Here is a 25439-nt window from a genome sequence, read left to right as displayed (position 1 = left end):
GCTCTGTAATGATCAGACTGCAGCACAATGTCTGCTCCACTCTCATACTACCTACCCATTTTGTTTAATAGGACATGACAAAACCTATTATAATTGACCTTAATTGGTGTTCTGTAAACCATCAGATAATTTTCAACGACCGCTTAAAAAGAAACCCACGTTGTCATGCAAATTCTGCTTATGTATTCCACTTTTTAAAATTGGTTTACTTTTGTGCAAAATGGAAATTAATATCTTACTTCCGCGTAAAAACAGAAAAGTCGTTGTTGAGTCTGAATGGGGTGTCGTTATTATTATTTAATTTAAGCGCTAAAGCCATATTGTCGTTGCTTTTAAGTAAAACAGCTTTATTGTGCACGTTTTATCCGAAGCTATTTTATTAGTGCTGGTATAGCAGGGTTGACAAATTTGTGTATTTGTCAGAACTGGCAGCAGAAAGCACGGCTCAGTTAGACTGCAGGTGCCCTATTCGCTGCAACTTCGATTAATTCCCATAACGAGGCAGGTCCATCACGCGGCCGCTCGTTTGTCTCCAGGCCAGCTATAAATACATCAGCGCACTTGCAATTTAATCCGTCCTGTTCCGCTTCCGCGCAATCCTGATCTCCCCGTCTCTCTCCTACCTCGCTACTTCCACAATCCTCTACAATTCGGCTCAGCGAAAGTTGTTGCAATTAATCTCTTACGTGGAAAGTGTTGCCGGCATTGTTCGAATTAAAAACAAGTATTAGTGTTACAAAACACTTAATTGCTCTGAAGCAATGTTCTTGCTACCCTTTTTATTAAATAGGATTCTCAATTCTTTCATCCCAGTTTAGGTGGATACCCACTGACTTTACGTTCAGGGAAGTAACAGTAAGCAAATTTGCGTACAAAGCGCAAAGTACTGGCGGGATCGTCTTTATATGCAAATATTATTACAGGAGTCTATTGAAGGACCACACCGAACTCGTATTGAGCCCGGGCACCATAGTCGTAGCAACTGGGCTGTAATAAGAGACGACTACCTATATGAAGTACCTTTGTCTATACCGAAAAACTTATGAAAATTACCTCGAAACTCTCTCGAATATTTTAGGGATCGGTGTTGTTTGGGTTTTATACTATAGCATGTATAAAATGTTTGTACCTAATCGCGTATCAGTGTCGCTAATCAAGAACTCTAACCGCTCGTAGCATCACTGAGTGATAATTGCCTGAGGAGCACAGTTGTGCATTGCATAGTCAAATCTGCTCTAAGCGTGTTAACATGGCTTCGAGGCTATTGCGGTTAATCAATCCATGTGAGCATTTCAATATACCTATATACGGGCCTATGTACGAAACTAGCATCAAAGCACCGTATTGTAATGTAGGTAATAATAAGACGCGGTTCAATTTAACGCAGTTGAATTTGCAAGCCTATTAGTCCAATCACACGTTTCTATTATCAGTGTTGTAAATTAATCTAATTTAACGTTACACTTGCTTTTTGCTCTTTGTAAGGGGATTTGGCAACTCACTCGGGTTAGTATGCGATGGTAAATTACTGCAACCAATTAGAAGTGACGATGTTTGGCGAGCGCAACGGGCCGCAGAGGGCCTACCGCGAACCACGTTCGACGTGTTGCCTCCCTGTCACACTTACGTACGAATTTACAAGTGCGACAGGGAGGCAACACGTCGAACGTGGTTCGCGGTAGGCCCTCAGGTCAGCGGCGGTATGCGGCCGCGGCCTGCGCAGTCGCAACTGACAGCTCTCAATCACACCAGCGCGCGCCGCGAGCTCTCCAAACTGCACTCTAACCACTCGAAATACACCGCAAGATGACAAACTTGCGAATTAAACGGGACGCTCCGCGAGATGGTCGCAGTCTCTTTGTACTCGAGGCGTTCCATTCATAGAGATAACTGCGTGCTTCGAGGCGACAACGGGAAACAATTACGCTATTACAAAAGACCTTAAGGATTCTAATTACGAGTGGATCCTTTCATCCATAAACCCCGATCGGATACGAAACCTGGCCATTATCTCGAGCCATAAACATTTCTGGATTTCATATCCGCGGCACGGCCGGGGCCGCCTCGCTTATTACCTCTGCGCGGAAAAGAATAACATTGTTTTGGCACTTTTGACGCAAATTCCGGATGCCTACGTTCATATTGTGCGCCGTTAATATTCCGTGCGACGCGTCCGACCTTTTTTATTTGTATCTAAAATTGAACATTTTGTCGCGACAACGAGCGTGAACATCGTTCCCCTACATCTTTGGAGTGAGAAAAATATAGAGACGGTACTGCAGAGCAGCTATTGTGCACTAATAATAACGTCCTAAGCGCTTTATAATAATTTACGGCCAGCACCTGCGCCGAATTAGCTTCGCGATTCCGCGGACACCGCATTACTTAGCTAACTTTTTTTTTACTTTGCCGAGCCGGGGTGATCAATAGGTAACAAAATTACCTACTGAGCATAAAAAAAACAACAGGTAAACTTGAGACACAGTGAAAAATGATCATTGGAAAGTATTATTCCGTTCCTTGTTTTTGAATAGCTTTATAGTCTATATTACATAGCCTACATGCAAACTAAAATGAGTACGAATAAATCTTAGTGCAAACAACGTACCTACCAAATAATCTTATGAACCTAAACTCTAGGGGTTACAATGTAAACAGCTATTACTACCTACTGAAGAGTTTTACTATCCACTTCCTGGCGCCAACTCAGATGAGGTCAAAGGTATCAAATTATTGTATGTATTATCGTCTGGATTACATTAGGTACATGTATGTATAGGTACTTGCAAAGTTTTATATGATTAAGACTATCTGAGTGGCTTAAAATATAATTAATTACCTTGTTCGTTACTTATCAGTTTGTTACAATGAGCGTGTCAAATTCCTACTAATATGTGACGTCCCACGGGTAAAGGTATCTTATGGCCGTTGGCGCTTACGCTATTATTAACGCCGCTCCGCCGCCGCGCGCTATTATTATTGCGGCGCTATGCGACGTAAGCGCCAACTGCCATAAGGTACCTTTTACCATGGAACGTCACATATTATACATAAATGCGAAATTAACTTTGTCTGCCTGTTTGTCTGTCTATCTGTTAACTCGCCACGTTTAAACAGCTTAACCGATTTAAACGATATTTGGTATAAATATATAAAGTTTGAGGTCGGGATTCTTGAAGCCTAGGAACGCCACTACAGTGTCAGAAGTCAAACTGCAGTCTAAATAATTTGGTATGTAAATGGGCCAGTTCCAGAGACCTGGTCTAATAAGCTTTTTTACTTACAAAAAGTTCAATTTAAAAAACAAAAACAACAAAATCATCTACTAGCAGATGTTAGTGGTCACCCCTCTAACTTACTTAAGCCTCTCGTTTCTTAAACTTTTGAAAACACCCAACGAAAAAACAACCGAGTTTGCCTTCAATATGATCTTGCGAATCTGCTGAAGTCGGCTGGCTTTATGCTGAAGTGGCACACTCACAAAGATAAGGGGAGGGGCGGACAAATTGTAATAATTGCGAGACGAGATAAGAAGTGACACCAGAAAACAAATGAAGGCGGGCGGCGGCACGCCAAAGGCGAGGGGAGAGACGTAGCGTGACGTCACACAACTGTACGCACTTCTACACCGTAGCAGACCTATCCGAATAGTGCGTAGTTCTAGTAAACGTAAAAAAAGTATTCAGACTAATCAAAGTTAATTTAGTACAATTTACGTTGAATTGATTTATAGTCAAAGTACTTACTAAATAAAAAAAAATGTTTTGGACAAATTGCATAAATTTAAGTTTAAATATATACCTAATAATTAGGACACGGAAACAACTTGACCAGTTCTTTTAAAAATATTTATTTAGGCCGGTAATCCAAAAAAATATCAGACATAAAAGGTCCCAGTTAAGGAAAATGATTGTTTTAACAGCGTTACAATGAACCATATTTAAAGTAAATAAAGGTGTTAGGATAACACCGAATAATTGTATTTAATAGAAGGAATTTAAGGCTAGGGTCGGGATCCCGCGGGGCCCGAGGCACACCTCGCGCTGTCGTCGGCTCCAAATTAAAATGATAAATCAAAATCCGTCAGACCGCATAGAATGTTGGTGGAAAACGGAGAAGTTTACAGTTAGGACCTTTCGGTGGGCGCAGACTTATTTAATGTTTATCGGTGATTAGTTAACGAAATGTTTCAGAGCTTTGAAACAGACTGGATTGATGCACAAAACATTTTTTTTAAATAGTTCTAAGTACACCTTGGTATTTCTGTTCTGGGTGCTAAATTTGGTTATGAAATTTATGCTATCAGATCATACAAATTTCATAAATCTAGCTTTTAATAAAATAAAGTTATGACCAAAAAGTAAAATTTGCTTCAACTCTTCTTGGTCTCCCAAACATATCATTTAATTGTCATCCCTCAGTAACAGAAATAAATGATCGAATTTAAAGTAAAATTATACTCATGGTTCCAGAAGGAGGTGGAATAAAAATGAATATCTCATTTGCACTAAACTGTCGCTGGTTACAGAGTTAAAATGCAACTGACTGCATAATGTTTTATGAGGTGGAATATTTGAGTCTTTATATTTACATTTTCTTGAACTTTGGTGAAGTGGAAGTAATCGTTTATTTCTTCCAGTGTTTTTTTAAATTTACTAGGATATGTGTTTGATAATCGCTAGCTCTAGAGCACAGCTTTTGGCACACCTTTATACTGTACGACATCGACAGCGACATTAATATTAAATTGGTAATGCATTTTTCTTTGATATATACCTAATGAAAGCAACTGCCAGTCACTTAGGCACGTTATCCTTATTTTAAGCATTATTTTTGTACATAATATATGAATGTGACGTTGCCTCAACCATACCTGTTGCTATCTAAGCCGGAGCTAATTCGGCCTGCTTTTTCTGTGATTTTTGAAGGATAAGGTGTAACTCACTCAAATTAGGCCGGTCGGTAGCAATCGAATATTGATATTTTTTAACTATGAATAAACTATTGGGGTGTATCTCTGTAGGTGCTTGAAGGGACATTCTGTGCACAACCATGATACCTACATGTTACTTGTAACTTGTTGTGTTTCCAAAAAAACCGGCCAAGTGCGAGTCGGACTCGCGCACGGAGGGTTCCGCACCATCAACAAAAAATAGAGCAAAACAAGCAAACAAAAAACAAGCAAAAAACGGTCACCCATCCAAGTACTGACGCCGCCCGACGTTGCTTAACTTCGATCAAAAATCACGTTTGTTGTATGGGAGCCCCACTTAAATCTTTATTTTATTCTGTTTTTAGTATTTGTTGTTATAGCGGCAACAGAAATACATCATCTGTGAAAATTTCAACTGTCTAGCTATCACGGTTCGTGAGATACAGCCTGGTGACAGACGGACGGACGGACGGACAGCGGAGTCTTAGTAATAGGGTCCCGTTTTTACCCTTTGGGTACGGAACCCTAAAAAAACTGAAAAAACCGTGGGTCCCATAATTATATGCCAATTTGATATCGGCGTACGATCCCGACGCAGGTTAAAAAGCCGGCGTTGCGCGACGGACCGTGTAATTTGCGTTCGTGTCACATCACAAGGTAAACCGTAAACTATTGAACCGGCAATATTGACATTACCTCTGTATTGCTACCAGAATTTAAATAATTTGTTTGATACAAATGTGGTGGCGGACGGGCTAAAACTAATTGTGTGGTTTATCGAGATGGGCTTCCCTTTGTTTCGGGCGGGGTAAATTAATGGCGATTACATATTTACTTTGTTTTACAGTTATAATATAGCGCAGTTTCAGTTATTAAGACCGTAACGTATATCTGTAAATCGTTACCCGAAGGAGGTTAATTTTATTATATCGTTATTAATGCTTCAATTTGAGCCTGGTTTAAGTAAATGGATAGGTACGTGAGATTTACCTATTAGTTATAAATTATTTTTTAATATATTTATGTTTACAACTTGTACCCAAGATATTAATGTTCCATTGTTGTATCACAGAGATATGTTAAAAGATATGGCATAGGTAGGTTTATAAAAATGAACTACATGCCTCAAAATCCGGGTTTTTAGGGTTCCGTACCCAAAGGGTAAAAACGGGACCCTATTACTAAGACTCCGCTGTCCGTCCGTCCGTCCGTCCGTCCGTCTGTCACCAGGCTGTATCTCACGAACCGTGATAGCTAGACAGTTGAAATTTTCACAGATGATGTATTTCTGTTGCCGCTATAACAACAAATACTAATAAAAACAGAATAAAATAAAAATGTATGTGGGGCTCCCATACAACAAACGTGATTTTTGACCGAAGTTAAGCAACGTCGGGCGGGGTCAGTACTTGGATGGGTGACCGTTTTTTTGCTTGTTTTGCTCTATTTTTTGTTGATGGTGCGGAACCCTCCGTGCGCGAGTCCGACTCGCACTTGGCCGGTTTTATTAAGATAGCATTTGTTATCGAAAATCTCTTGCGCGGCGTACCCATAATGTTTTATTAAATGTCATTCGCAATATAATGAGGTGCGAAGGATCTAATATCGGCAAGAGAGCGCTACAGAAATATGTGCGAAGTGTTATGGAGTGGCGTTGTAAGTCAATGAAGCGGCAAATGGGGTGTTCTCGCTGCTCCAGCGAGGGCACACTCTAATAAATAAAATTATGCCTCAGAAATTACAAGAATACGCGCGCCGCCAGCGATCCCCAAGAGATTGGATGTTGGAGATTTTCATCGATATCCTCAATAATGAATCTAATAGTGTCTAAGCTTTGAAAACGGAACTGTGTTGCGGCGAAAAAATGAAATTGCTTGCCAAACGCAAACATGATGGTGCCGATTACGCGCTTACATAGTACACGGATAGTTATATGTTTGATTTGTTTTATTATTTGTTTGATGATTTTGTTTGTTTCCCAATTTGTCACAGGATAAACATGCAATCTATCGTCTTTTCTTATAATGCTTTAAAGACACAATATTCAAATACCGACGTTATTACATGATAAAACCAACTATATCACGTGTCCCAAAATTCAACGATAAGCTGGCACCAGAAGATGGACCTGCCCATGACTACTCGAGGAAAAAAAAGAAAAAAATATATCGCAATTTATTATGGAATTACAAAAAAAATGAAACTCACCCCTAGTGGTATTTTTAACGACCATGTCTACAATTTTTCAAATTTTTTTTTTCAATTATTTTTTATTTTTCCTCGAGTAGTCATGAGCAGGTCCATCTTCTGGTGCCAGCTTATCATTGAATTTTGGGACACGTTGTATATCTGTTGGAGGTATTACCGGGTTGATGATGAAAACTGATAGGGTAAAGGCACCAGTAGTCAGCCTTATAACGACTTTTTTAAGTTTGAACGTTCGGCATTTCTACAGGATTAGTCGGATAATTAAACAAATTACATGGTTAGATCAATTGTTTATCATAGTTTTAAAACAAAATATTTAAAAAAATAACAATACTCTTTATAATATCTCTAATTAAGTTTAAACAAAAAGTGGCACTTTTCTCCAGTAGTCAGCCTCCAAAATCCAGTAAGCAGCCTCTGTGTACCCAGTACTCAGCCTATATAAACTATTCATAATAATTAGATCAAAATCACTAATATTTATATCAAAATCAACGATATTATAATATTATTTTTTTCTTTATATTTTTTATTATCGTTATTGTAGTTAGTTGTAGATTTAATTTTAGTTTATAATTTTTTGCATATATCATAATCAACGATGTTATACAAATATCTATTTTTTATTACTGTTTTAGTTATTGTTATTGTAGTTAGTTGTACTTTTTAATTTTAGTTTATAATTTTTTTTGCATATACATATGTATAGCCTGACCAGTAATATATGATAATTGTCAAGAGGGCGCTGTTATTCTCATGTATAGGGTGACAATTCAGTGTAGTATGAAAAAATTAGTTCCAGTGAAATTCCGCAACATGGCGCACCCTCAATAGATCCTGGTTCACCTATATTACTTACCTACTTGTTTACTTATTGAATAAAATAAAATCTTATAGGTAGGTACATACAATTCTTATGACACGAAATTTGTTGGCCATAGATACTTAATTAACTAACACTATTCTTGCAAACTAAGAATCGCAATATTTATTTTCTAATAATTAATCCGTCAACAATTAATGAGGTAAATCAGGTAATACCTATATAATTATGTTCCTAGTAGGTATTCGGTAAAAAATAATTAATCGAGTCTATGCAGATCTAATTATCATTAATAAACAAACTCATATACCGACCAGGAAAAAGCAAAATGATAGTTATTATACATAACGTCACGTTAACGTCAAAAATATGTATACACTTTTGAACCTTATTTTAATGAGATAGGGTTTAAAAATGTTGACATATTTTTGGCGGCGACGTACCAAGCAAGGTCAATGGCTGAGTACTGGATCCGCGAAAACCAGTGCTCAGCCGCATTAAAACGTTATTTCAAATGCGGCTGACTACTGGGTATGCCTAACTAAATTTGAAAATGTAAATTTAACGGTCCTAACGGTCGCATTGGCTCGAAAATAATAAAATAAACGAATAACCCAAAGGTCAGCCGTGGGGGGCTGGGCACTGGATTCTTTGGAAAAAAGTGTTACCCAGTGGCCAGCCCCCTCAATTTATAAGTGAAATATTGATATTTTCATTCAAATACAATGCAATTTAATAGATAAACTAATAAATAAACCAATCATTAACAAAAACAATAACTTTTAACATTAAAACATAGTTTTTCTTGCCTGTTAAGAGAACACCGCGTGCAGTAAAAAATATGGCGGACATGACACTTTTGCACACGTCGACAAACAGCACCTGTATGAACGAGTATATTTCTTCCCCCCGTTCCCTCACCGCACCTGTCGTGTGACGTATTAACCAATAAGGAATCAAAGCTCCTATTTGAATACTCGCGATTTGTTTAAACGAATATACCAGATATTTATGACCAATAAACGACTCAAAAGGCTGACCACTGGTACCTGGCTGGCCACTGGTGCCGTTACCCTACTTGTACTAATATTTTAACTTTATTCGTCTGCTACAAGCATAATAACAACCATTTTACAATAAATATTACAAGACGTCTTCACTGTAACTTGTCCGTACTCCAACTGGCCACTTGCCGTTGGTTACCGCCCTTTTTATAACAATTCAAGATGGCGGGAACCAGTGACAAGTAAGAGTCAATTGATACTCTTTCATAATCTAATCAGGAATAAAAGTAAGAATGACCAAAATATAAGCTATTTATAAATAATGATCCTTACATATCTAAGGTAGTCCTTATTAGTCGGACGCAAAAAACCATAACCTTGATCAAACTTGGTTTACTTGGAATATATAATAATATCGTTATTGTATAAGTTGACGATGAAATATTATCACTTTCGTCCTGCCTCACTACTACTCCTGTAGGTGGGATAAATCAGGCCAGCTTATGTGCCGAATACAGTTTACTCATATCAGTTTCAGCTTTATTACATTTTGGGCTTAGGTTAGAATCTATGTCTGTGTCATGTTGTATCAGGGGATTGTCTCCAAGTCTGTGTAATAAATAATATTATGTGGGAGAAATTATTATGGCAGCAACCCTTACATCGGGCGGTGTCGTCCCCAACCCTTCGTACAGTAATAAAGTGAGATTGCTTATATGCTTAGCATTAAAGAGATATGTTTCGCTAAAATTAAGACCAATTTGCAGTGGTTTTGCTAGATTATGGGAATTTAATTTATAAGCGCCTGAATGATATACCTATAATTTGAACGCACAATTATGAATGACTTTAATTTGATTGACGATATTTTCATTGAGACCGTTGTTGTTTACGATTGGTATGGCATTCAAGTGTCATTTATCTTAATATATAAAACAGTAACACAAAGCCCGAACGTCTTCTAGTTTAGTTTGTATATAAATGACTACATTTAACTTTCAGGTGAATTATATTTGCGTTATAAGAAAACGTTTGCGTTTTGCTTCTTTGTAAATAAGTAAGATACGCACTAGTATAGGCTAGTATGGATGTAGGTACTGTTGAGCAGGGATGTTGCGGATGCAGATTTTTTGACATCCGCGGACGCGGATGTCAAGATTAGGTACTTGGAAAACGTCAAATATTACATTTTTAGTATTTTTTTATTTAAAAAAACGAAACGTTTAGTATTTAAGCAAGAATATAGGTGCGTTATATTTAATAAACAGTAACTTCGCCGACTTTCCTGGATCTAGACGATTTCATTATAGGTAATGACGAAATTACCTAGCACTTACGCCGCCGCTAAGACGTTCCTGTACCGGCTTGTTCGACATCCGCATCCGCATAAGCTCCGCATCGATTTGATGCGGATGCGGATGCAGATGCGGATGTTGAAAATAATGCGGAAGTTCCGCGGTTGCGGATGCGGATGCGGATGTTCGCAACATCCCTGCTGTTGAGTATTATCTCCGTAAGGTGTATGGGTAGCGCTAACCTGAATAAATCAGATGCCAATGCTATTCCACCTTAGGTGGCCGACTAGGCTTTACCCAAGGCCAGGAGCCATCCTGCATCATTCACGATAATGGCCGCTATGTCGCGCTGCCTAAATGTAAATCGGCCTAATTTATACGAGCGATAACGTCGCCGTCCTGCTGTTAACTGTAATTATATTGCCAAGCGAGGACGTGTTGATCAAAACCCCTGATTAAATGCCGTCTGACAGACCGGAGAAACTGGACTTCAGCTGTTTATAATTTAATTATGAACTTGTCAAGGCGGACCATTTATGCGACACTTTCTTTACATGATAAGTACTTTTAGTGTTGTTTGTTTCAATTAATTGAAAATATATTGGAAATGAGATATTTTTATTCTGTATTTCCAAATTATACCTACAACATGTGGACTTGTCGAGCCATCTTTTGAAGATGGGTTAATTCTCCCCCTCTCTTGCCAGGAGAGGGGAAAGGAGCGGCGAGTCCCACGTTTCGTTTTCTGTAAACGATTGTCATCTTGGCTAATCCCCCTGCAGTGCATTAAAAGCCATATGGCATTGACGTTTAGGACTATACTTTATCTAGGTGTAAATACATGTAACATAGGTATTGCCCAACACATTTTGAACGATTCAGTTTGACAGGTGGCCATTAAATTCGAGTGCCATCCAAATAATTTATTAATCTAATGACGGTTCGGCTATTGCCGCATAAGCATATAGACAATGCTCGAATGGACAATCTATTTGAGTAATTACGCGTTAAGGGCCATTGTCGGCCATCTCGTGCAAGCGAAATGAGCCTTGTTCACGGTCGGCCTGTTATGTCGTGCATGCTTTTGGTGGCCAGCACACATGCGACGGTGCCCTGGAGTGTCTTCAATAGCCTCCTTACGATTTTATTGCTTTTGTGTAGCGCCATAGCCCGCGGATTCTATTTACAGAAACGGGAAACGGAAAACTGCTACATTTTGTCTTATTAACTTGAACAACAGCAATATCGAAAGGCTGTGCGAACTCTAACTTTTCGACTTGAGTGAAAACTGTTGTAAAACAGATATTAATCAAAAGAAAGTACAAATGAAACATGAAACGCTGTTTAATTATAACAGTAGATTAGTTAACAATCTCGAAACCGAAGTCTCACTGCGGCTTATCTGGCGCCAAATGTTTCAAAGCAACTTTTAACGAGTTTAAAGTTGGGCCAAGTGTAGTGCACCCAAAGCGTAGCGCCGTCTTATCTTAAGATTAATTAAACAAATGCACGATGGCTCCTTGAACCACTCCGACATGTCTCGGGCTGTCGTCGCCAACCTTTCACAAATTAAAGCCATAAATCAAAATTCAACCGGTAAGAAGTATAATAACGAAGAACTAAGCGAGACTACACAACTCATTTCAATGGGAATCTTTCTTTCTTTCTTATTTTGCAATCGAGCTTCACAACGATTGGAGGTTATTATTTATATTAGTTCTGTTATGACTTAAAATAAAACTTTGCTATTTATAATTTTGCGTTGTTGGTTGCTATAAAACAGGAATAGTTACGCATTAGTACTCAATATTTCCCCCTTATCTTATATAAGTACTTATATGTTACCGTAAAACCCGTTTTTAGTAAAACTAGTTTTTACAAAAAGTACCTTGATGAAAACTAGTTTTATCTGAGCTTTTCCAGTCAGAACTAAATTTTGCAAAGTACCTTGGTAAAAACTATTTTCACTAATCATTCAAAATGTAGTTTAGTTAAAACAATTTTTAGCTCAGGAAAACGTGTTTTTATACTAGTGAAAACTAATTTTTATGGTATTTTGTCAGAGCCAGCTCAAAAGGTAGGTGCGGCGACGAGCGAAGCGAGGAGGAGTGTGTTAGATTAACTGTGATCATACATACGTAATGCCCACCCTCTTTAAATATGAACTACAATCACTTGATGAAAACATAATTTCATGATCATCATCATCATCATATCAGCCTTTTATCGCCCACTGCTGAGCATAGGCCTCTCTTCGAGTACGCCACTTATCCCGGTCCTGAGCCAATCTCATCCAGAAGTGACCCGCAATCTTCCGAATATCGTCTACCCAACGACCCAACGGACGCCAGGCACTCCTTTCGTCTGTAAGCGGCCACCACTCCGTTAACATTTTGGCTCACCTGCCATCACTCTGCCTGGCAACATGTCCCGCCCAGCTCCATTTAAGTTTGGTAATGATGTATCCGACGTCTTGCACCTTGGTGCGTCGTCGGATCTCGACATTTCTCACTCGGTCTTGCAGTTTGATGCCGAGCATGGCGCACTCCATGGCTCTCTGTGCCACTCGGATTTTATGCACAGCCTCCTTAGTGAGCGTCCATGTCTCGGCACCGTAGGTCATGGTGGGCAGGACACATTGGTTAAAGAGGCGAGTTTTCAGGCATTGTGGAATGTTATCGGGTTTGAGGATGTCCGCTAGTTTATTGAATGCCGCCCAACCCAGCGCTGGATTCTCCTGGAGATCTCCTTCTTCTGATGTGTTTTGTCAAATGATAGAAAAACACAAAACAAACAACACAAAACATAATTTAGCTACGAATAAGCAAGTATTTGAGGACAAGTTTATATGGACCAATTTAATCAATTTAGCCAAGAAATATTGCACAATTGTTACCTAATGGTATTCGACTAAAAACTGTTTCGGGGACTGGTAGAGGACATCACAACCCTATTTATTTAAAATACCAGGAATATTTCGATACAAGGGATTAATTAAAATGAAACTAGTCTTACATTCGACACAGTGACTAAAACAATCGAGAAGTCGATCGATCGGTCGGTCGGTCGGTCGGTCGATCGTTGAGTGGAGTCAAAATTTAGAAAGGAAGACGGTAAGTTTAAATCGGCTTTGGATATCGGGGCGGGTCGTAATTCAGATGCGATTTATGTGCGTGCGTTGGTGACTGGCTAAAAGATTAGGAATTACATTTTGTAAAATGTTGAGTGATTCAACGTAAATTTTAAAACTATTCATTAAGAGCTATAATTGACTGGTCAGGCGTGTTGAAGTACTAATAAAACCAAGAATGTGCCAAGCAGCGCGTGTAACGCCTGAGGCGCTCATAAGCTTGCCATCGGCCTGAAGACGTCGGTGTTTGGAAAAATGCCATTATTTGCAACAACACATAGGATTTATATACATATTTATGTCACACGAAAAACAGTAATGCGTGAGTTTTCAAAGTAGGTGTATATTTGAGGGCTTGACTATATTCACTATTCTCATACCTAATATTTTACATACCCGAACAATTCGAGTGTCGCCGTTATAAAATTGTATTTACATATTTATAATTTTAACACATTTTGGCACCGCTACTCTCTTTTCAACTAGAATTGATATTATTATTGTGATACACATATTCCATGCAGGTGGAGTTGTGATCTCATGGCATTTCACGATATATGCTCGACGTTCCGGAAATTGGCTCACTGAATTCACTTGTGAGGTTCTCTTTATTAACTCCAATCATATTGTAATCCCAAGATATACAGAGAAGTCCCATAAAGGGGAATAAAACTTGTCTAATGTAGATTACGGTCAAACAGAAAACTGTGTTCACGTCTTTCCTGTAGCAATACACAAGAGTTAAGGGCTATAAAGGTTAATTTTCTTATTTAACCCTTATCCACGTGAAATAGTTCTCCTTTTATTTAGAGAACATGCCCACAAGCTGTTAACTATTGCCCATAGGAGAGAAAAATGTACAGTTCGCGTGAACACACTAGTTTTCTCTCCTGTGGGCAATAGTTAACAGCTTGTGGGCATGTAAGTAATGATTTTATCATAGTTCTCTAAATAAAAGGAGAATCTTTTCAAGTGAATAAGGGTTAAATAAGAAAATTAACCTTTATAGCCTTTAACTCTTGTGTATGTCTACAGGAAAGACGTGAACGCAGTTTTCTGTTTGACCCATTAATACGTTTACAGGCATCACAGCTAAAGCAAAATAACTAGTGCATTTTTGAAGCCAGTTGCAATGAGAACATATCTGCACAAGAGTACCGAAAATCGCTTGTTTAAAAATGAACGAGTGGAACAACGGATGTAGGAAGCGGGGCAAGTTTTCGACTATGAAGCAATCCGGTAGACTTGCAGCATTGAATTTGTTTCCGACCGATTCCGCCAGACTATTGCATAGTTCACGACCGGCGCATACTAGGTACATATATCAACACTAGCATAACGAAAAATAATCTCCATCATTTTTAGGGTTCCGTAGCCAAATGGCAAAAAACGGAACCCTTATAGATTCGTCATGTCTGTCTGTCCGTCTGTCCGTCCGTATGTCACAGTCACTTTTCTCCGAAACTATAAGAACTATACTGTTGAAACTTGGTAAGTAGATGTATTCTGTGAACCGCATTAAGATTTTCACACAAAAATAGAAAAAAAACAATAAATTTTTGGGGTTCCCCATACTTGAACTGAAACTCAAAATCTTTTTTTTCATCAAACCCATACGTGTGGGGTATCTATGGATAGGTCTTCAAAAATGATATTGAGGTTTCTAATATCATTTTTTCTAAACTGAATAGTTTGCGCGAGAGACACTTCCAAAGTGGTAAAATGTGTGTCCCCCCCCCCCCCTGTAACTTCTAAAATAACAGAATGATAAAACTAAAAAAAATATATGATGTACATTACCATGTAAACTTCCACCGAAAATTGGTTTGAACGAGATCTAGTAAGTAGTTTTTTTTTAATACGTCATAAATCGCCTAAATACGGAACCCTTCATGGGCGAGTCCGACTCGCACTTGGCCGCTTTTTTTTAGTTTTCCATCTTAAAATAATGGCGTTCGTTATAAGCAGAGCTCGGCGGGGGTGAGCTATTTACCTTATAATTTGACATGTCTCAGGTCAAATTATAAGGTAAATAGCTCACCCCTGCCGAGCACTGGTTATAAGTATTATATTTTGATACAATAGCTAAGTTTTATTGTTTCAAACTGGTAAGTAAGAATAGACATCGTTTCTCCTTAGTTAGTTCTCTGCCCGTTATATATAAACCTTTGTTGACAAGAAAAACTACCGGGATGAAGTAACGTTCAGTGAATTCCGATATTAGCTCGCTCTAACTTCTAACCAAGTTCTAGACACTTTCCATAGTTTGTTGCCACTTTACTTACAGTGCAATTGTTCGCTTTTTCCAGATTATTCATCTAATTATAGTTTATTCTTACAAGGTGCTGTTACGATCACTTCGCGTTTAAGAGGGCGTAAAAAGTTGTTCCTCGACCCTTTTATTTCTACATAGCAGTGCTTTTTAACCTTTTTCATGACGTGACTCTTGACATGAGATTTTTTTTCATGGAAGTTCGCGAATTAATAAAATCGATCTGATGAAATTATTATTTAAAAAATGTACAACCTACTATTCAATACTACTTGTATTGTTTATTTATTTTTTTACCGACTTTAAAAAAGGCGGTTATCATTTCAACCGTAATTTTTGCATGTACGTTAACTATTCAAATCTTGATGGATTCAGATACTCGAAACGTACCCGAAGCGCGAAACTATTTAGTGACATGACTGGCACGAGTTTTGCAGAATGCTGCGGCGCCGTCACTCATAACAAAAACTTAAAACTAAAATAGGAAAAATAAAATTAACCTTTAAAAAAACCAGTGAAGTGCAAGTCGGACTCGCGTTCCAAGGGTTCCATACAGTAGGTACCCAATTTTTCATAATGTATTTTTAGTGTACCGCACAAACTTTGTTCGCGGTACACTTATGGGATCACATCGGTCTTGCAAATCAATTAAATGTGTTTTTCTCAGAAACCGTTTGACGTAGATAGCTAAAATTTGGAACAGTTATAGCAATTACTAGCACTAACATTACTAATAAGTCAAAACCGCTTACTTATTTTTATGTGGAACGTGAATGAAATGTCTTTAAAAAACCCGTAGGGGTCGGATCAAAATCTAAGTAATTAAGTCCGACTCACGCTTGACTGCACATTTCTAATAGGTTTTCCTGTTATATTAGGTAAAGAACTATTTTGTGTATATTTTTCAAAATTTTAGACCCAGTAGTTTCGGACATAAAGGGGTGGAAATGGTCGGACAGACAGCACGAGTGATTATGATGTGTGAAAAAAAAAGAAAAATAATTGAGTATTTATATTTTAATTGTAAAATGTATCTGTTCCTTATAAACCGCTCATCACATATTGTGCATATGTAATCTCGGAGAGAGTATAACCATAGAGAAATATAGTAAGACAAGAGTGCTCACTCCATACATCAGTTAGACTATTAATTTCAGTGTCTACATCTAGCATCGAGTAGCGGAACTATCAGTACTGCTACTTGACAATAGATGTAGCACCGACCGGAAAGTCTTATCTCAACAGCATAAGACATTCCGGTCGGTGCTACATCTTTTGTTAAGTAGCAGTACTAATAGTTCCGCTACTCGATGCTAGATGCTAATAGTCTTTTTGGTACTAAAACTGATGTATGGAGTGAGCAATCTATGTATTTTTTTCTCTATGGTATAACATATCGTAATTTATTTGGATACATAATGTATATTATAAAACATATATTATTTACGTGCCGTGAAATATGTAGTATGTATATACATACCTACTTATAAAATGGATACCAGCCAAAGCTATTATGTGTTCTAAATTTTTATAGGTCATATCGAAACCGACTGTGGTCGCACTCATTACCCTATGGGGTTGAATGGAGGGTGAGGGGGTGAGGGCCGCGACTTCGTGGCGACAGGCGGGGGGAACGGGAATGTAATATCAGTAGAGTAGTGATATTGCGGTTTCCAACTCGAATGATCGTCTGCAGTTAAGTAGTGTACAAGATACATCGAGATAATTATTTTGTGTGAGACAACGAAGACTTATTTTTATTGTTATTATTAAGCAGTCACTTTACGTTAAATAGAGCGTCGGAGTTTCAACTTGTCAGTTTATAAGTATTCATATAACTGTATTAACTTCTCTGTAACCTACAAGCAACGCGATAAGAAATAAAACAGACTATTGAAAGTTTTTCCATATTTGTACAGTAAAAGTGTATAAAATTATGACGACAATTCACTTTCCGGACTGCACAACAACAAAGAGAGACAACAGCAGATGCAAAATACTGCGAGAGGGACACGCGGCACTTTAATTGCAATGTGCTCGTTAGCACTGATCCGATTTCCCGTCCCGAGCTGTTTTTATCCCGATATTCCGTTGAGTGACGCTTCCGATTTTGTCGGCGATCGGTCGACAATTGGCCATCTCTCAATGGGCGATATAGACAAATGAAACATAGTTTTATATCAAAATTTTAATAACTACATAATATATAATTAGTAATATATATTAGTAATGATTAGTTATTAAGTGCCGGACGTGGACATAATATTGGATGACATCATGACAGTGTTTGGTGAAAATTATATTTATATTTTTGAAATGATTTATTAAAATTATACAGCGATTACGTAATTTAACTTATATTTCCTTTTAATACGACAAAATGATAGTATTTGTGCTTCAGTTTTCTTGACGTTGTTAAAGTCAGGTACAAAAAAACAGTGGAGCATTATCCGTAGTAGCGATTACTTAAGCGTTGTCTTAGTATTGCTTTGAATTTGTTCTCTTTTATACGAAATTTTATTATATTAATGTATTTTAATTAAAGTTGTTTAGTGGAGGAAGATTATAACAAGTCGCTGACTTTGACAAGAGGAAAAGATGTCACTGAATTTGTTTTGTCAATGTGCGGGGCGGAAACGATTGAAGACTTACAATCATATTAAACACTTTTCAATTTCTCAAACTCGAGTCTTTAATTTCCTCCAGCCTGCGGCTTTCGGGAATTATAGACTTCGTTTACAAAATCTCGCTTAAAACTGTAAACTTAGGCCGGTGTTAAAACTGTAAGGCGTAGAAATCCTCTTTTTTCTATTGACTCTCTCTGTACTATTTTTTTCATTTATTTTGGTTCTTGATAATCGTATTGGTAGTAAACATAATAAGTAAGTAAATAAAGTTTAGTCAAATAAGTTGTGCTAGGATTCAGATAGGGTATTGTCAAATGCGTGTAAGCGAGTGCAATAACAAGAAAGTGTAAGTAGTGTGACAGGGCAAGGCCGCCCCGCCCGCTGCGGTGACTCGTTTCGCAGGATCATTGTTATTTATCTCGGTGCCTCCCTGCCTTTATTCGTCCGTGTCCGCCTCGCTTTATTTGTCTTCAGGTTCTGAGGGTACATTAACGTATTTTTCTTCTCTATTAGGAAGACGGTCGTCGGCTCACCTTCAAACTTTCTGGAATCCGCGGAACCCTGCCGTTGTTTTGTTTATTTTTTATTTCAAAGATAAGTCAAATAAAAGTTGACGATTGATTGTATTGCAGAAGAAGTCGTAATCACATAGAATGGGGAGAATTTGTGGTGCGTTAAAATCAGAGTCGCCGTTTACGATCGACTCGTGAAATCTCCGCTGTACTTTTTTATGGATTAGCTATTCATAAGTTTATGTGATCGTGATATTCTATGGAATCTTTATGATAGTCTGCATAACGATCTATCTGTTCCAATGAAGTTCTGCTATATTATTTTTATTAAAGATCATTAAATAGATTTTATTCTTCGATGTTTTATTTTTACATTATACAAAGTTACCAGTTTCGGGCACTACAAGACTTTTATTTGAGCAATATACGTTAGAAAAAGTTATTTATATAATTAAGTGAGTAAATATTTTCTGCTTCTGGGTATAATGTTATCTATTCCCGTTTCAGCCATTGCAATCAATCAAGAAAATGAACGCTCCATGAATGTTAGTATGTTATGTGTGTATACTTGTATAGTTCTATGTTGTAATGTCAAATGACAAACATCGGTATCTACAAGTAAACGCACGGTGATTCATGCAGCAATAAATATGTGAGCACTATTTCAGGACGTCCTTCGCCAGTCACCCGTTTAACACGGCTGGAAATTGCCCGTGATGATATTAACCTGAATAACCTGGATCAACATAATTTACATAATATCGCTGTGGACTGGCTACAACTAGACGAAAACATAGTGATATAGACGATTAAGACTTCAAACACAAGATTATTTATACTTCTAGTCACTAGAAGTATAAATAATCATGTGTTTGAAGTCTTAATCGTTTATATATAGTGGATTTCTGCCAAAAAAATTGTATGTAAATACTTGTAGTGGTTATAATAAAATTATATTAAAATACATACTTACCTATATTATATTTATTACGTTTTTGTATTTCAAGTTTAACGGACTGTAGAAATATTACCAAAATAAAGTAAATTAATATGAATTTGTAGTATTTCTCTCGAATTATGTAATTAATAACCATTTGGGCTGAGCCAGAGTAACTGTACTTCTCACAAACGCGACAAAAGACGCTGCTTAGGGACGAAGATACAGTCAAATTAGTCACAAAAGCTCCATTAACGTTGAGGCAATCTCAAAATTAAATTATCTCCTGCAATAACACAGTGGGGTATTACGAGCAAATTGCCAGAAAGAATCCATTCTCGTGGATCGGTTGCATGAAAATTGCAACAGCCGGCCAAAGCGGCAGCGAAGCGCACAATTATAACGAGTACGAATAAATCAGAATGAGTTGTGGCATGTTATTAGGGCTATTCCAGCACAAAATAGGAAGACGACGGGCAGCTCGATGCTGGGAAGCGAGAATGCCTTAATGTCATGCTCTTCGTATTTGATGATTACTGACGTTTCGACTAGACTTCTTTCAAGATTTATCTAACCGATTTTGGTAGCAGTAGCGTAGTTGGGTTTCCTTAATTTGGTCTTAAGAAGAGATAGTGAGTAACTAGCAAATGTAATAACATTCGTTTAAAAGTTAATAACTACGTAAACACTACTAGTTATATGAGATAACTAAACTCAACATAACTAAATATTTCTTCCCATTTTAACGCCGACGAGTTCACAAACAAACAAAATAAGTGGCCATGTTTATTTGCACAGTGAAACGATAGATAAAATCTTTTAAGTAAACAGCAAATTCATCCGACTACTAGTTTCCTTATAGCGTTATAGATAGGTACTATTTGTTTCTCTAGAATATACGATTTTAAGTACAATCAAATTACCCGAGATCCTTGCAGGAGATCTCATGCTCGTGAATACAAATAGATGCTTAAGGGACGTACCTTTTCGCAAATTATCTCCTGGCTACAGCAGGGCAACGTAACCTGTAACGAGGATTTTGTAGGTAAGTCGTTATCCTAAAATACTTACATTACTTATTATTATGTGCTTATTTTAAATCGAGAAATACACGTGAAAGGAAACATGTTATTAGGCTTGGGCTTTCCTTTTTTTTAAGAACCCTGTAGTCCCTGTACTTTATTATCCTATCCCACTTTTACTGTGAAGTGGCATTGAACGAAAAAGGCCAAATTGTTGACATTTAGATAGTTAAGTACGCAATTATTGTCAGTTCCTATAAAACCTTTTTCACTACGTAGAAAGTCACAACTTTCACAGGATTCAAATTCCTTTACAAAGGTTTCGTACGAATTGCGACAGTCTGAGTCTGTGCGGAAAGAGAAGAGTCGTAGAATGTATCTTAGGCTCCCTTACATTTCACGACTCTTCTGTTTCCGCACAGACTCTAACTGTTGCATTGCAGCCCTCACGCGGGCTACATCACTGTCAACTTTCTTGATCAATTAACGTTCTACCACAGAATAAATAATAGTACTAAGTACAGAAGACTCACTCTCTAACAAAACGCGTCTGTTACGATCAGCACAGATATGGCCGCTAGGTGGCGACAGCGCCACGCGCGGCTTATGGCTTTCCCCAATATTGGGGCCGAACGGATGTACTTTCTCTTCAAGAGGAATCTTGGCTGAAGATTCTCGAAGATCCACGAAATAATAGAAGTCATATGTGGCGCATCCAACGCAGCATGAAAATGCCACCACAAAAATTACCGCAGATCCCGAACTGCAACACTGAAAAAGAAACGATTGACGTGCTCGTTGATGCGGCTATCGTTAAAGAAGCTATTATCTCACCGGAAGATGAAGGGACAGAGAAGACAACTCCGTTTCACCCACTCGATCTGACTTCAACTGATGAAATTAAAATAGCACTCAGAAGGTTTAAGAACAAAAAAGCGCCTGGCCCGGACCAACTACGAGCGGACGCTCTAAAACTCGGAGGACAAGCATTTCTCGAGGCATACAAAAAGGTAGCAAACTACGTGCTCTCCACAGGCTACTTCCCGAGTCGATGGAAGCAAGGGGAGTGTATCTTCCTACACAAATCAGGTAAGAACCACAGAGATGCCAAATCATACAGACCCATAACGTTACTTAACATTATGGGTAAACTGTGTGAAAGGTTAATACTGGCAAGGTTACGGGATATTAGCCGTAGACTACAACCACCGTTTCAACATGGGTTCACACAAGCACGAGGTACTGGCACACAAATACTTCGCACCGGAAAATTTATAACCGACGCGCTTGAGGTAAAAGACAGTGTAGCAATGATATCGACTGATTTAAGTAAGGCATTCGACTCGATCAATCATCGCGGTCTTATCAAGAAGTTGCAAACCAAAAATGTTGAAAATAACTTAATAAAGATGATTGAAAACTATCTGATGAACCGGACAGTGCGAGGCAAGTTTCGCACCACCATAGGAGAAGAGATGCACGTCCCACACGGTGTCCCGCAGGGCTCCATACTTGGGCCTGTTATTTTCAATTTGTACGTGCACGATATATGGGATGAACATGACCGACTACAAGGTATCAAGTTGTCACAATACGCAGACGACCTCTGTGTGCTGAACAGGGCAGCCCGTCCAGACCAGGCTACAACCAGAGCAGAATGGGCAGTGGAAACTGTCATCGATTATTATAAGCGCTGGGGGCTGAAGTGCAATGTCGAAAAGACGGAATGCATCATGTTTACCAGAAAAAGGGGCTACAAACCAACGGTTAAACTGAAAGACCAGACTTTGCCGTATAAGAAAGAAACAAAGTACCTCGGAGTCATTTTTGATAAGACAATGACGATGGGACCGCACACGAACCTGGTAACGACAAAGGCAAAGCGTATACGTGGAGCCCTCAGCTCAATCATTGGCTACTATGCAAAAACAGACATCACCGTGAAACTTGCCATCATTCAAGCATGTCTGTTACCGGTACTGGACTATGGTACCGTTCAACTCCTGCCACGGTATAGCAAAACGAACTTGCTTAAAATAGAGAGGCAATACCGTATGGCTTTAAAATCAGCAGCACAGTTCCCGCGACGCACACCTACTGAAATGCTGTGGGACACATTAGATTGGGACCCGTGGCACATTCGTGTCCACGATTTGCATCAAGATATGCTGGAGAAATTGAAACAGCTGAACATAGCGGACCTTGATACCCCAGGTGACGCATATCTCGGCTACGGTCAATTTAACCCCTTGCTCACTAACCATAGAATAGGAGACATTCCGTATATTGTAAATAAGAAAGACCGCAGGAGACCACTCAGTACAAGAGTAACAGTTCCCAGGTCACATAGATTGTAAGTTAGTTTTAAGTAGTTATTAAGAACACAACAAAGAACGTTCAATGATAGTTGTCCTTATATAAAGTAACTAACATTAAATCAAATACACCACACTTGCACTGATCTCACCTAGACTTAAGCAAGTATACACCCCTGAGACTCGAATGGGAGCAGGGACACAAGTTGTAACCGATTTAACTATGAAAATAAACCAATTCTGATTCTGATTCTGATTCGGATGTACTTTTTTAGCTACCTGTAGCAAAGCGACGAAATCGCGGAGTGAGACACGCCTGGTTCTACTCGCAACAGCAATGCCGCCAAGATATTAACGAAATTTATTTTGGGCTTAAGATAAATAAGATTTTGGGATAAGATAAATTAACTAACTAGGTAATTTGTGTTATGACGAGGAGAAACACGACTATACATTATAAATTACTGTGTGAATTATAAACCGAAATACATATCTTTTACGAAGTAAACCCGGGTTGCCGACGGGCTTACTATAGGCACCTGCCGCGATATCAGAGGACGCTGGTTCGATTCCAGCCCTGGGCACTGTTGATAAAAAAAATATTTGTAGCTATATGTCATTTATTTCGGTTTATGTATGTATACATAAGGTGTAGAATACGTTAGTGATAATGTCACTGTCTCCAGCGAAACGTAGCTTAAATTACCACGAAATACTGGCAAATTAATTTAATTGGATATAAATCAATTCAACAATTTGCATTGAGTAACTCAAATCCATTACGTTAATTCAGCTTCGTATAGGAATGCAGTAACAAGGGCGGCGCGGCGGCATGACAACCAGCTAATGGACGAATAAAGGTGACAGTCCATTTCCAACCGCAGCTGCACTACTGTTCATTCTACTATGGAAATTGACAGTAACAGCGACGCGTTCAGTACCAGTAGTGCAGCTGCGGTCAGAAATGGAATGTTACCCTAACTGTTATTTTTATAAAATATCCTATCTTTTCGCCGCGTTGTTTTTACTTACTAAGCAACGGTAAAAGGCTGTGCCTGTGCGCATGAATAAATCTCTAATCATAATTTTTTAAACAGCAAAGATTATTTTCTTCTTAGACAACAATATTGTTATTACTTATATTAAATTTGTTAATTAAGTTCTAAGCCTTAGATAATATGGAAGAGCGGTGTCTTCTGTTACAAGTATTTTATACTTACTAGAAGACTCCAACCTTTACAACTGTACCCTCTTTGTTAACAAATAAACATTTTTAATTTTTTTTTTCATTTTTTTCAATCCAGGTTAAATAGACAAACATTGGGCATAATAAATAAGTCTTTATTCGATATTAAACTTTCGTGAGACATATTTTCAAACTGTTTATACGACAACGCTATCACTCACTTGAATTTTTAGTCGCTATTGGCGACGTATTTTGGGCCCTTCGGGGATCCTTCCTCAGGCTCGAGTGCTCGCGGCGACTGCAACTCGTGCACGATAAAACGTATAAACAGTTTGAAGTATTTATTTACGTAAAATATAATCTCTCGAAAGTATTAACTTATTATTACAATAACACATTATTTGTAAGTTCATGGTAATAATAAATTATGATAAGCATCAGACTACGTGATCAAGGCGAAATCCTTTTTATTTGTATTTACGAGCGGATAGGGCCTTGACCCCGCTTCAATGGAAACGAGGCCTGGTGACGTCATCTGAGAAAAATAACTTCCCTCGAGTAAATAGGGCACTACTATCGTGATTTACCAACGGGGATAGATAGTCTAGAGCAAACAGGGGCGGTTTCATTACTACTAATTTGTTTGATGTGTTACACGATAGTCTCTTAAGTCTTATTTAATCTTGTAGACCTGAATCTTCAGGCGTTATTTGCGGAGAAATATACTGTTGCTCAAGTTAAAGCCATTATATAGGTATATCTTGAATCAATATTCTATACACTGTAAAAGCTTTTTTTTGTGAAAGTTGCAAATATCATTTAAAAAACTAAAATATACGTACTTTATTCCTTTAAAACCTTATTATATGTGTACAGAAGGACCATAATATATTTTTCGTAAAGATATTAGAAAAGTCAATTTTCCTCGAAACGATGCTTTGATTGATGTGTTTCATAGGGATAACAGATTAAATGGGGAAAGAAGATTAATTTCGATAAAAAATCTTAATGAACCAGAAATAATGTTACAAGGAAGTTTATCGAGACAATTAATTATAATTCCTCAGACTAAGAGGGGGAGTAAAAACTTTTCTTGACATATTTAGTATAAGTTACGGAAGAACTTGTAAAACTATTTGATAATTCTTAAGTATAAACAGCGTAGTCCTTAATGT

At 38.0% G+C, this 25439-nt stretch overlaps 1 protein-coding gene across 1 annotated transcript in view; it reads right to left on the bottom strand.

The window, feature by feature from the left end:
• LOC134648085 (protein muscleblind-like) overlaps positions 1-25439 on the bottom strand; it is a 368389-nt gene that overhangs the window by 197785 nt on the left and 145165 nt on the right. The window contains exon 2 of the mRNA XM_063502540.1: positions 20725-20766. The gene's annotated coding sequence lies outside the window, so the exon portion shown is untranslated. The remainder of the gene's footprint in view (positions 1-20724; positions 20767-25439) is intronic.

Source organism: Cydia amplana, chromosome 5 (genome assembly GCF_948474715.1).
Source record: "Cydia amplana chromosome 5, ilCydAmpl1.1, whole genome shotgun sequence".
Taxonomy (NCBI): Eukaryota; Metazoa; Arthropoda; class Insecta; order Lepidoptera; family Tortricidae; genus Cydia; species Cydia amplana.
The sequence above is the reverse complement of the archived record's forward strand: the minus strand, read 5'-3'. Positions and strand labels throughout refer to the sequence as shown.